This window comes from Bufo gargarizans, chromosome 2 (genome assembly GCF_014858855.1).
Source record: "Bufo gargarizans isolate SCDJY-AF-19 chromosome 2, ASM1485885v1, whole genome shotgun sequence".
Lineage (NCBI taxonomy): Eukaryota > Metazoa > Chordata > Amphibia > Anura > Bufonidae > Bufo > Bufo gargarizans.
The window spans coordinates 340028607-340042545 of record NC_058081.1 but is presented as its reverse complement, the minus strand read 5'-3'; positions in this window follow the sequence as shown (position 1 = coordinate 340042545).

Below are 13939 nucleotides of genomic sequence, written 5' to 3'. Positions count from 1 at the left end.
CTGATGCGTCAACCTCTACAATAAAAGGAAGCGAGACATCTGGCTGTACGAGAATAGGGGCAGAGGTGAATCTCTCCTTCAGAGATGTAAAGGCAGTTTTGGCTGCATGTGACCATTTGGAAAAATTGGATCCCTTTCGGGTCATGTCCGTCAGTGGTTTGACCACCAAGGAATAGTTCTTTATAAACTTTCTATAAAAATTTCTAAACCCCAGGAAGCGTTGCAATGCCTTCAGGTTCTCAGGCAGATCCCAGTCCATAATCGCCCAGACTTTCTCTGGATCCATGCGGAAACCTGAATCTGACAACACATACCCCAGAAATGGCAGTTCTTTTACGGCGAACACACATTTTTCTAATTTAGCAAACAATTTGTTGGCCCTTAATATCTGCAGCACTTGTCTCACATGGATCTTATGTGTCTCCAGATCCGGAGAATAGACCAGGATGTCATCAAGATATATCACAACAAATCTCCTGATAAGGTGACTAAAAATATCGTTGACAAAATGTTGGAACACCGCAGGCGCATTAGTAAGACCAAATGGCATGACCAGATTTTCATAATGCCCTTCCGGAGTATTAAAAGCCGTCTTCCACTCATCCCCCTCTTTGATGCGAACCAGGTTTTAGGCTCCTCTGAGATCCATTTTGGAGAACCATTTAGCACCAGCAACCTGATTAAAGAGGTCGGGAATGAGAGGAAGAGAATAGGGATCTCGGATAGTTATCCGGTTTATTTCCCGGAAATACAGGCAAGGACGCAGGCCCCAATCTTTCTTTTTAACAAAAAAGAACCCTGCAGCCAGGGGGGAAGAAGAGGGTCTGATGTGTCCCTTAGCCAAACTCTCAGAAATATAATCTTTCATAGCCTTCCTCTCCAGGCCAGAAAGATTGTATAACCGGGTTTTAGGTAGTTTTGCCCCAGGTAAAAGATTAATCGGGCAATCATATGGACGATGAGGTGGTAACCCCTGACAACCCTTCTCAGAAAACACATCCATAAAATCTGACAGAAAGGCAGGTAGAGATGTTACAGAGAGTGTAGAGCACCTACTACTCAAGCAGTTGTCCTTACAATGTTCACTCCACTCCACAATCTCCCCGGCCTGCCAATCCACCAATGGATTGTGAGTCACCAGCCAGGGAAGTCCCAATACCATAGGAGCCGGAAGACCGTCCAGGACATAACAAGAGATATGCTCTTTATGGAGGTCCCCTACATGCAGATGGATATTATGGATGATCTGAATTAACTCTCTCTGAGTAAGAGGGGAGGAGTCGATGGCAAAAACAGGAATAGTTCTGCGTACCGGTTCCGGAGTAAAACCCAGAGCCTGAGCAAACCGTGAATCCACCAAGTTGACCCCTGCCCCACTGTCCAAAAAGACGGAACAGATCTCAGTCTTATTGCCCGCCTCAACGGTAGCGGACAACAAAAACTGAGACATGCGTATGGAGGAAACGAATACGCCCAGACTGTTATCCTCCGCACAATCTGGGGACTCTAGTTTTCCGGCGGCTCCTTTGTTTGTGGTCTCTTGGGTTCTGAGGGACATACTTTTACAAAATGACCACTCCCCCCACAACGAAAACAAACCTCTGACCTACGGCGGACCTTAGGAGGATTCACCCGTCTAGTGGCGCCCCCTATTTGCATTGGTTCGACTGGATCATAACAAACCGATCCCTGCCCTATAGAGGCCTCTGTAGAATTTAATAGTCTCTCCCTGAGTCGTCTGTCGATTCTTATGGATAGAGACATAGCAGCCTCAAGAGACCCAGGGACCTCGTATACCGCCAGCGCGTCTTTTAATTTTTCAGACAACCCCTGGCAGAACTGACTCCTAAGGGCCGAGTCGTTCCATAATGTATCAGTAGCCCACCTACGGAATTCGGCACTATATAGTTCAGCAGACCGGTTCTCTTGCCGAAGTCTACGTAGCTTAGACTCAGCCAGTGAGACCCTGTCCAGGTCATCATATACGAGACCCAGGGCTTCAAAAAAACTCCTCCACTCATCGTAAGGCCGGAGAGTCTGATGGTAGGGAGAAAGCCCAAGCCTGCGGATCTCCTTGCAGGAGCGAAATTACAATGCCCACCCGTTGTTCCTCACCGCCGGAGGATCTAGGGCGTAACCTGAAGAACAATTTACAAGCTTCTCTGAAGGTTACAAATTGGTCTCTCCCTCCTGAGAACCTATCAGGTAAAGCCACTTTTGGCTCAGGAGTACCCTGGTTTCCCGTAGCAGCACTGCTGCAGCACTGTTGCTTTTAATCCTGCCACTTCAAGGGATAACCCCTGTAATTGTTTCGCCAAAACCGTAACCGGATCCATAGTGGAACAGAAAAATACAAAGCAAAACAGCAAGCAAAAAAAAAGAAAGAAATGTCACTTTTTTTTTTTTTTTTTTAAAGGCCAGATATACTGTCACGACCGCTATCCTAGCAGCAGTCGTGTCGCACCAGACGGAGGGGAAGGGAGACCCTTATCTACGGATGGGAAATAGGACGGTCACCCCTGACTAACCCTAAGCTGGCACCTGTCTGCCCTGATACCCTAGACGGGGTGTGAACCCGTGCGGCGAGCAGGATGCCTAAACCCTCAGTCACCCTAACAAGACTAGACTGGGGAAAGGCAGATGGGAGCACTAGTCACCATCACTCATGTCTAGGAGAACAACAGGGGAAGACAGCAACAAACAAACAAACAATCTATAACATAGATAGACTTAACCAGTCACGAGCAGAGAAGGTGATCCCAATAATTAACAGTCCACGCCAGACAAGAGCTCCACAGCAATACCGTCAAACGATCTCCTTCAAAGGTCAGAATAGCACTGGAAGTAAGGACTATATCTTGCAATGACTGCAAGTGAAACTGAAACTAATATAGTAGCTGGGAGTGGCAAATTTGCTTTCATTCGAAAAAAGTACTTTGGACCACTGAACAACAGTCCAGTGCTGCTTCTCTGTAGCCCAGGTCAGGCTCTTCTGCCGCTGTTTCTGGTTCAAAAGTGGCTTGACCTGGGGAATGCGGCACCTGTAGCCCATTTCCTGCACACGCCTGTACACGGTGGCTCTAGCTGTTTCTACTCCCGACTCAGTCCACTGCTTCCGCAGGTCCCCCAAGGTCTGGAATCGGTCCTTCTCCACAATCTTCCTCAGGGTCCGGTCACCTCTTCTCGTTGTGCAGCGTTTTCTGCCACACTTTTTCCTTCCCACAGACTTCCCACTGAGGTGCCTTGATACAGCACTCTGGGAACAGCCTATTCGTTCAGAAATTTCTTTCTGTGTCTTACCCTCTTGCTTGAGGGTGTCAATGATGGCCTTCTCGACAGCAGTCAGGTTGGCAGTCTTACCCATGATTGCGGTTTTGAGTAATGAACCAGGCTGGGAGTTTTTAAAAGCCTCAGGAATCTTTTGCAGGTGTTTAGAGTTAATTAGTTGATTTAGATGATTAGGTTAATAGCTCGTTTAGAGAACCTTTTCATGATATGCTAATTTTTTTAGATAGGAATTTTGGGTTTTCATGAGCTGTATGCCAAAATCATCAATATTAAAACAATAAAAGGCTTGAACTACTTCAGTTGGTGTGTAATGAATCTAAAATATATGAAAGTCTAATGTTTATCAGTACATTACAGAAAATAATGAACTTTATCACAATATGCTAATTTTTAGAAGGACCTGTATTAAGACACCATCATGAGAGTTAACCTTCCCCCAAAGTCACACAAGACTTTGGTGAATTAATTCGGTATTCACTTCTGCATCTTTAAAAACATTTAAAATTAGGAATCTAATGTTGGGTTTGGTACCGACTGGTACCTCGGTACCAAACCCGACTTTGAATTCAGAATTTTAACTGTTTTCAAAGATACAGAAATTAATACTGAATTAATTCACACAAGTCTCGCACATCTTCCAGTGAAATGAAGTTTGGGTCCACAGAGCCAATGCATTTCACTGATGTGCCGAGACAGCATTAAAATCAAAGTTTTTTAATGCATTGATTTGGGATTGATGATCCGAAGCTTGATTCGCTCAAGACTAATAGTAATAGGAGTATTAGCTCCTGAGCTTCTTCTCAACACTTTTCAACCATTCCAAGATGATCACAGGCGTGCAAAACTCTTAAAAATGTGGTAGATGCCCCAGACTACAAACCATCCACACACATAGCAAGAAAGTGTGGTAGACTTCCACAAGCAGCAAAGTCTCGGCCATAAACAGCAAATACCATAAAGCCTTGTGTTCTTAGACAGTCTATAAATGTCTTCTCCAGCTTTCTCTTAGGAATTGTTCTCTGGACAAAAATGATGTTTCTCCTGGAGCTAAACTGAACTAGCATCTGCCCGTAATAGCAAAGCTAAACTAAAGTGGCTGATGCAATCTAGCAATATAACTTCTCCTTGTGTCACATCCCTTTCCTCCTAAGCGCATGGAATGCAGATCCCCTGATAAAGGTCATTAGTGACCAAAACGTCGGGACAACTGTACATAATCGCATGCTATGCCTTGAATAATATTGGATATAATGTGACACAAAGTGTTCAAAAAGAATTAATACAACTACACTGCAATATCAGTCAAAATTGGTGGGCCATAGAATTTCTCTCAGATATCTACTTATCCCTCTGTGAGCACCCACCTTCAAGAAGGTGTGCAGATCTCAATTACCTAAGCATGTATACAAATACTGACAGAACACTACCCTAACTAATTCTGAACTACCTTGTGAACTGTTGACAAGACACCTCAATGTAGTAGCCCAATGTAAACTGGGAACTTAAAATGGCCCTAGAAAAAATACTAAAAGTGGCCCTGTTTTGTAGTTGGGTCCAAATTGATGAAAGGCAGGGCCAGCAATACCATATTGTGGAACGTAATACCAAAAAGAACCCCAACAGAGCCAAATGCCACAATCTATCACAAACTACTGCCACCAGCAGCACAAAATACATCCCCCAAAACTTCCACTGGCCAGCCATGAGAAGGGCTCTGGTGGCCCCCTGGGCATCGGCCAACTGGGAACTTTCCCTGTAAGGTCTATGGCCGATATTCGTTTTTAAAATCACTCTCAACTCCTGCTGCTTTTGCACTTTGCTCAGTGCCCAGTGCTTGCCCATACTCTATCTGTGGTGCATTCAGTTTTACCTCTATCTGTTGACATTCTCTCTCATTTAATCAGTTGAGGTCCATTTGCCTAGAGTTGTGCTGTTCTGTTCATCCATTTCATTACCTAGGCTTTGCTTAGTCTTGGCCTTTCTATATTGTGTCTTCCTAAATCTTGTAAGGCCATGTTCACATCACAACTAGTTATTCCCGTTAACTAGTTACATAGTTAATACTGTTGAAAAAATACGTATGTCCATCAAGTTCAACCAAGGGATAGGCGGGTATGCGAATCCCAAAAGAAAAATAGAAAATAGATTAGATTCAGCACATAGCTGACATGAACAGAGCTGAACAGACCCCATTTCAATGGGATCCATTTGGCTTCTGTTTGGATGTCCTCATTTTTAGCAGCACAAAATGGATGCAGGACTCTTTTGTCCAATCTTTTTGGAGGAATCTGTGACAGATGTGAATGGAGCCTCCAAAGCAGATGTTCACATGCCCTAAAAATGTAGCTTGTAAGCTTCATAATATCTTCAGTTAGATATCAATGATCATTGGGGGGTTGGACTAAAGCCATATGGTAGGCTAGTCTTTTGTCAGGTCAGCTTACAGGACAGGAATAAGACAATTCCTGGAATGATATTTTGGCAATGGAGATGGGTAACATGTTTATGTAGACTGGCTATTCCATGGTCGGCCTATACAAGACGGTGGACAAACAGAGAAATCAGCCAGACACTCACTGCTTCTTTATAAACAGAGTCTACAGTAACAAAAGGCCAAAGACTGCAAACCTTTGCAAATTTCTTTTATTTTCTTTTTCATCTGGTTTGCTTCCTTCTCCTTAGAACAACATATCCTGGGGATTTTTATTGAATGATGCAACATCCATTCTGAAACATTTCAGTAAGAAAAGAATTATCGTTAGTAAAATGCAACTGAATTATCGCCTGGTGTTAGTTTTAATGACATAACATATTTGTTTCTATGGAACATGACCATTTTGTGAAATACATTGCACAATTATTTAATGCAACACTAGGCAGAAGCTCATAGTCTTTATGTTGATACAGTTGAGACACAGTTCAATCCTTCTCAAGTTCAGGACAAGAAAGAATGTTATATACGTCACAAGAACATCATTCTAATCTGATCATTTCTTTGAGGTAAATGTTATTGAAGTATATCTATATATAATATATATAAAATACATGGCGATAGAAATTTTGCATTGATGTGTCTGTAACTAATGTTTGTAAAAACATTAAATGATGATGTCTTTTTGTAAATTCTTTATTTAAGACTTTTTTCAATTTTTAACAACCCAAAGCATGATGGGCACTAGGACTGATAATGAATACAACATACTAATAAAGCATGAGTACAATAAATGACAAATGACAAGTCAAAAGTTACAAATCCTTACTCGGAAATACCACATAATCATGTGGAACAATAGAAAGCAAATTGAATCCAAAACCACTGAGTATACGCGGCAAGGGGGGGACAGGGAAGGAAAGAGGAAGGGCGAAGGGAAGGGAAAGGGAAAGGAGACAGCATTCCCGAACCTGCACTCTCACTCAGATGCTAGGAGCGTTTTTCCTTCCGCAGATTCAAAGAAGTCCAACCAACGACTCCAGGTCTTGGTGAACTTTTTTTCAGTATGTCTCAATGATGAAGTGAGGTCCTCCATTCTCATAACCTCCTGAACTCTATTAATCCACATAGATAGGGAGGGAGCAGATGATTGCCTCCATAGACCAGGGATGCAGGCTCTGGCCGCGTTTACCAAGTGCCTTACCACAGACTTGTTGTAGGATGATAAAGGAATCTCGCACTGATGGAGCAGGAAAAAAGCAGGTGTCTTAGGGAGGGTATATGTAGTGAATTTAGAAGTAATTTCCCATACTGAGTTCCAAAATGACGATAGAAGGGGACAAGACCAGAAGATATGTAGTAACGTACCCCTCTCAGAGCCGCAGCGCCAGCATAGGGGTGAGGTAGATGGGAATATGGAGTTAAGTCTAGTGGGGACTCTATACCAGCGTGACATGAGCTTGAAACCCGATTCCTGAATATTGCTGGCCATAGATGTTTTGTGGATGCACGTGAAAAGTCTCAGCCGCTGGTCCGAAGAGAGCGTGATATCCAAGTCAGCTTCCCATTGTGAGACAAAATTGGGGGGAGGTTGGTCTGGGGGAGATATTAGTAAGCCATATGCGCGGGAGAGGGTACGTTTAGTTACTCCAGACTGCTCACAGATAAACTCAAAGTCCGTCTTTTCACGAGCGTACGTAGACGCAGGAGGGAGTGTAGACATGAAGTGTGTAAGTTGTCTAGATTGCCAAGGATTAAGAGTAGACGTTCCTGATATCTCTGAGATCTGCTGAGGGCTAAGCCATTGGTTTGAGGCAGTCAGATGATGGGCCCTAAATTTGTTACATCTTATTAATTCCTTAAAAGGACCGCGCTCTAGTCCTGGAGGGAATTGAGGATTGCCCAGGATAGGGAACATAGGAGAGGGGGATGGAGAGATACCCGGGTGATTTTGAATACTGGCAAAGGCTTTCAAGGAGGGGCCTATAGTCGGGTGCAGGCGTGCTTCCAATGGGGTCTGGGTGGACAACCAAGGGATGGCTGACAATGGAGCAGTCAGAAAGGATTGCTCAACTGAGACCCACTGTTTGTAGGCTTGGTGACGACACCAATCTACTACCCTAAGAAGGTGTGAAGCCCTATGGTATGAGAGGAAGTCCGGGAGCCCAAGACCACCCTCAAGCTTGGGACGGAAGAGTATTGACCTTGCTATCCTGGATGGTTTACCTGCCCATATGAAATGTGTCAACATTTTCAGAAGAGTATGGAAGAAGAGTCTGGGGATGTGTATTGGTAGGGCTTGGAAGAAAAATAGAATTTTTGGCAGGACATTCATTTTAAAAATAGATATCCTTCCAAACCATGAGAACGTTCCAATATTCCACCTGTCTAGGTCTGATTTTATATTCCGGAGAAGAGGCGGGTAGTTGACCTGATATAATTCCGAGAGTGTGGGGGTAAGCAAGATCCCTAGATATTTTAGAGATGACCGAGCCCATTTAAATGGAAAGTTCTCTGAAATAGATTGGACCGTAGAAGCGGGAAGAGTTATGTTTAAAGCTTCCGATTTTTGATAATTAATTTTAAAGTTCGAAAGGTGAGCATATGTCTTTAGTTCCTGCAAGAGGTTCGGGAGCGTAACCCTGGGATTGGTGAGAAAGAACATAAGATCATCAGCGTAAGCTGCAACCTTGTGCGATGTCTCACGAATCCGTAGCCCTGAAATATCGGGGTTCCCCCGTATATGACACAGAAGCGGCTCTAGACAAATCACGAAAATTATAGGGGAAAGGGGACAGCCCTGCCTTGTTCCATTGCGAATGGACAGAGGCATGGAAAACTGGCCATTCACCTTAACCACTGCCGTGGGGTTGGAATAAAGATTAGTAATCCAGGCCAACATTTTATCCCCCATACCCACGCAACGTAGAGTTTCAAACATAAATTCCCAATTAACCCTATCGAACGCCTTTTCGGCATCGGTAGATAGGAATAAAGTTGGGGTCTTAGAAGTGATGGCTTGATAGATCATGTTAATTGCTCTTGTAGTGCTATCACGGGCTTCCCTAAGGGGCAAGAAACCTGTTTGGTCTAGATGAATTATTTTTTGGAAATGTGGTAGAAGGCGAGTGGCAAGAATTTTAGAAAATAACTTCAGATCTACATTGATCAGGGAAATGGGACGGTAGTTTTGGCAATGGGAGGGATCTTTCCCTTCCTTGGGTACTACTGTGATGTGAGCTCTAAGAGTGTCATTTGGAAGAGTGCGGGCCCTATCCAACGAGCTAAAGGCAGCTATAAAATGATCAGGCAAAATGTCCTTAAACTGCTTATAGTAGGAAAGCGTGAGTCCGTCCGGACCAGGAGCCTTCCCAGTTTGGGAGTTTTTAATAGCTGCCTGTAACTCATTTAATGATATGGGTGACTCCAATTCAGAAACCGCTTCTGGGGGGAGAGATGGTAAGCCCGCAGATTCAAGATAAGCTTTCACTGAGGGCTTGAATTCAGGGCTAACGGATTGGTGAGAGTCGTCTAGATTGTACAGGGTGTGATAATATGATCTAAATGCTTCTGTTATTTCCTTCGGGAGAGAAGTCTTTCTTCCGGAAGTAAGTGACACATGGGGGACAAAGGAGCGTAATTTGGTCTTTTGCAAAGCCCGTGCAAGGGTTCTACCTGGTTTGTTACCATGTTCATAGTAATGCCTACGGCATTTAGTTAAGGTCGCTTTGGCTTTTGAAAGACACAAAGAGCGCACCTGATCTCTCAGCTGGGTAAGTTCCGCTCCCAGCTGCAAGTCCAGAGTCCGCTTTTGCTGCTGTTCTATCTCGTGGACGCAAGACAGAAGAGTAGATATCTTTGCTGCTCTTTCCTTTTTCAAACGGGACCCTAGTTTAATAAAAGAGCCTCTGATAAAACATTTATGGGCTTCCCAAATGGTAAGGGGGTCGCTATCGGAAGTCACATTATTCACAAAATACTCGGTCAGGTCTCTCCGGACTTCAGTGATGACTTGGAGATCTTGGAGAAGTGAGTCATTTAATTGCCAATGCCAGGCTCTGGGTTGATGGGTCGGGAAGGAGATGGATATGGAGACTAAGGGGTGGTCCGAGAAGGTAATAGGGTCAATCTCTGCTTTGGAGAGAAGGTCTAGATTAGCATGTTTCAGGAGGAAGTAGTCTAATCTGGAGTAGGAGTTGTGGGGGTGGGAAAAGAATGAGTAGTCTCGGGATGTTGGATAGAGGATACGCCAGGCATCAGCGAGCTGGTGGGAGAACAAGAGCTCCTTAAATTTGGTAATGGCGGAAAGAGGGAAGGAAACTTGGCCCTTTGAGGAGTCCACGTGAGGGTTCAGGACAATGTTAAAGTCTCCTCCCAGAATCAAAAGACCCTCCGTGAACTCCTCCAAGGCCCTGAGGGTCTTAGACAAGAAACCCACCTGACCATTGTTGGGGGCATAGACTGAAGCCAAAGTAACCTTATAACCGGCTAAGTTACCCTTTAAGAATAGATACCTGCCTGCCCCATCAGTGCGAGAGTCGATCAGATTCCACGAGATAGCGTTGGAGACGAGAATGGAGACACCTTTTGTCTTGGTATCAGGATCAGTGCTATGGTAGGCATGCGGAAAACGTCTGTCCGAGAGCTTTGGAGTAGAAGAGGAATGGAAATGCGTTTCCTGGATGAACGCTACATGTGCACGTTTCTTCCAGAGAAGACGCAGTAAAGACGATCTTTTTCCGGTAAGTTCAACCCCTGTACATTAAGGGAGACCAATAAAACATCAGACATGTTTCAACAATCAGAGAACAAGTAGCAACAAATTATCTCAGTGAGAGTGAGGAGTGCAGACAGCCGGGATAGGAGGAGGCAAGGATAGGGGATGAGGAAAGTGGGAAGGAGGGAAGGTGGAAATCTAGCCCTCAGTCGAGGGACAAACACCTAACTAGGTGTAAATAACTGCGAGTGTCCCGTCTCGTAGAGTTTACTAAGACAGGAATTCACAGTACCCTAGTGGGGGAGGAGGAACAGATGGCGTCTTCTAAAGAAAAATGAAAACATAACACACGGAAAGCCATCCGTGACCAGAAACCAAACAAATATGAACATACGTGCATCTCAAAGACCCCTTCCCTAGAGATTAAGACATTTTGACATTTTGACTGGGGAGGATAGAGGAGGGTAAAGATAGGAGTAGAAACTCCCCAGAGAGAGGGAGAGAAGTTAGCACAGGGGAAAGCCAAAAAGCACTTGAGAGGAAACATTAGGACTACCCTAAGACCCTATAAATCCATGACAAATGAAAGGCATGGAGAGCGACTCAGTCGAGCCCCTTTCAATAATACAAACACAGAGTCTCAGTAGTAAAGGCCAACAACGGAGGATCAGCGAGGAGGTGGAGGAAGACGTCGTGGAGGCTGGTTTTGTGATCTGGAGCGATGGTCACGGTACGAGCTGGAACGGCCCGGAGATGCCCACCTCGGGGAGGTGGATGACCTTCTTTGCGGGAAATCCGGATCTTGTGGCAGACCTTGTAGAAAAGGAGGCAATGTCCAGTCAGGAACTGTGAAGGGACGGACGTCGAGAAATCTGAACAGTTCCGGTAGATCAGCCGGAGAACGGACCTGCATTGATTGGCCATTGGAGTACCAGACAATAATATGAAATGGATGACCCCATCGGTAGGATGCTCCTGCGTCTTTAATTGCCTCCAGCAGGGGCCTAACCATTCTTCGCATCGATAAGGTTAGGCGAGATACATCAGGCAGGATAGTAATCGGTGTGTCTTCAAAGTAGAGCTCCTTTTTTTCCCAAGCTTTTCGTAGGATACGCTCTTTGATTGTGTAAAAATGAACCCGGCATATGACATCTCGTGGTCTCTCCCCATCACGATTTCTGGGTCCTGCGGTTCTGTGAACTCTATCAAGCTCAATCTTGGTATGAGGAGGATTGTCCAAGAATGAGTTAAAATGTCGACCACGGTGGAGTATAGCTGGTCGTTGGGAATAAATTCTGGGATGTTACGTAGTTTAATATTATTCCGGCGACCTCTATTTTCTACATCGTCAAGGTGCAGAGAGAAGTCCTGTATTTGAGAAGTATGTGCAGATAATATCTCTGAGTGGGAATGAACCATAGAGGCAGTATTTGCATAGCGATTTTCTAGCGAGGATAAGCGGTCATCTAATTGATGGACGTCATCTCGGACCGCTTGTATGGCCTGAGCCTGCTTGTTCTCAATACGGGCCACCTGTGCCTCCAGATCAGATTTCGTCGGTAAAGCCCTTATCATTTCCCACAGTTCTGCCAGTGTGCGGTCAATGGAGGGTGGGGGTAAGGAAGACCCCTGTGGCTCTTCTGAGTGCTGCGGCAGCGTAGAAAAGATGCCCGGTATACTCTGGCTGAGAGATTGGGAAGCTGGAATGGGCCCCATGCGACCCTGAGTGTGGATAGCGGATACCAAGGGTGGCTCCTTATCTCCCAGAGAACCCCTTGGGGAGCTGGTAGCAGGGGAGTTCACATAAGCAGCGTCCCTTTCCAGAGGCTGCCCAGGCCCAGTCGTATTTCAGTAGGCCTCAAAACGGCCTGAGTGGCGGTACCTGCGTGATCCTGCTGAGGCGGTGCAGTTTGGCGCCCTGGAGGAGTCAGATAGGCATCCGGATTCAGCAAGGTAGGAGCCGTGCAATAGGTGGTTACACCGCCCGGGTGCCGCTCCTGTGAGTGGGTAGGCTCCGCTGCTGGCGCCATTGAAAACGGCTGTGCTGTTGGGCGTAGAGACGCTGGAGTCGCGGCCATTGCGGGTGAGTCACCGCCGTCCTGCTGGTTGGATCGGAGGAAGCGGCCGATAGAATGTTCAGGAGGGACCGTGGGCTGACTCTTCGATCGTCTCCCTTTAGTCATGGCCAAGAAAGGCTGGTAGGGAAGCGGTCTTTTTAGGTTCTCCTGAGGCTGGTCACGGAGCTCTACTAACTCACATCTTCACGCCGCCATGCCGAAGCCACGCCGAAGCCACGCCCCCAAAATGATGATGTCATAACCTGAAGATTATGCAGAGATGAATAGCACAATATAGCCACTGCTCGTCCTTTCCTTCAAAAGCAGAGGCCACAGGTAAAATGAGGCTTATATTTATCTGGGGCAAAGATTAGCGCACATGCCGTCTCCCTTGTCTCTTCCTGTCTGCTGCTGTATGTCAATGGACAGCAGCAGCGGGCAGGAAGAGATAAGGGAGGCAGCATATGCGCACTGCCCGTCCCATCTCCCATACAGCTGATCGTGGGGGTTCCGGGTGTCAGACCCCTGCTAATCTGATATTGATGAACTATCCTGAGAATCTGTCATCAATTTTAAAAAGCCCAGACAACCCCTTTAACTCTGTTCACTTATCTCCATCCAATTCACTTTAAAGGAGCTGCGATGCAGTACCCTGTTCAGTAAGTGAGACCATGAGCACTACTGCGCAAAGACACCAGTACTAGACTTGTGCTTTGCAGCATAAACATGCCATAGACCTTATATAAATGAATATAATGCAGTTACATCAAGTGTCTCATTAGTACCATAGTCACTGATTATCGTCATTACTAGTAATAAGCAAGATTGGGCTCATTTTCTTCAATCAAGATGGCCGCAACGGCAAAATAAATTAATTACCACGAAGTGCCAAGAAATTCGGATTTGTGACGAATCATAATTTTCCAGAATTTCAGATCAAATTTCACTTTGTTAACTTCAATTTGCTCAACACTAGTCATTACTTTCCCTCATCTTTTCCATCCAACCCTTACAACCATAATGCCTCAGCTTGGCCACAAATGGTCTTTTCAGAGTTTATTGCCCCTGTTAATGTTACACACAATAATAGTGCCTTACACATAGTCCTAGCGACTCCTTAGGGTACTTTTACATTAGTGGCAGGGGAGTCAGGCAGTCTGTTCCGGCGGGTATACAGCCTGTCGGATCCATCCTGCCGCTAGTTCACATGTGCCTCCGGACTGCCGCTCCATCCCCTTTGAGTATAATAGGAGCGGGGACGGAGTTACGGCAGCGCACGGCGAGAGGCAGCCAGACTAAAAGTACGACATGCAGTACTTTTATTCCGGCTGCCTCTCGCCGTGCGCTGCCGTTCTGCCACTGAAACTCCGCCCCCACCCCCATTGTAGTAAATGGGGACGGAGTGGCAGTTCGGGGGCACACGTGAACTAGCAGCAGGATGGATCC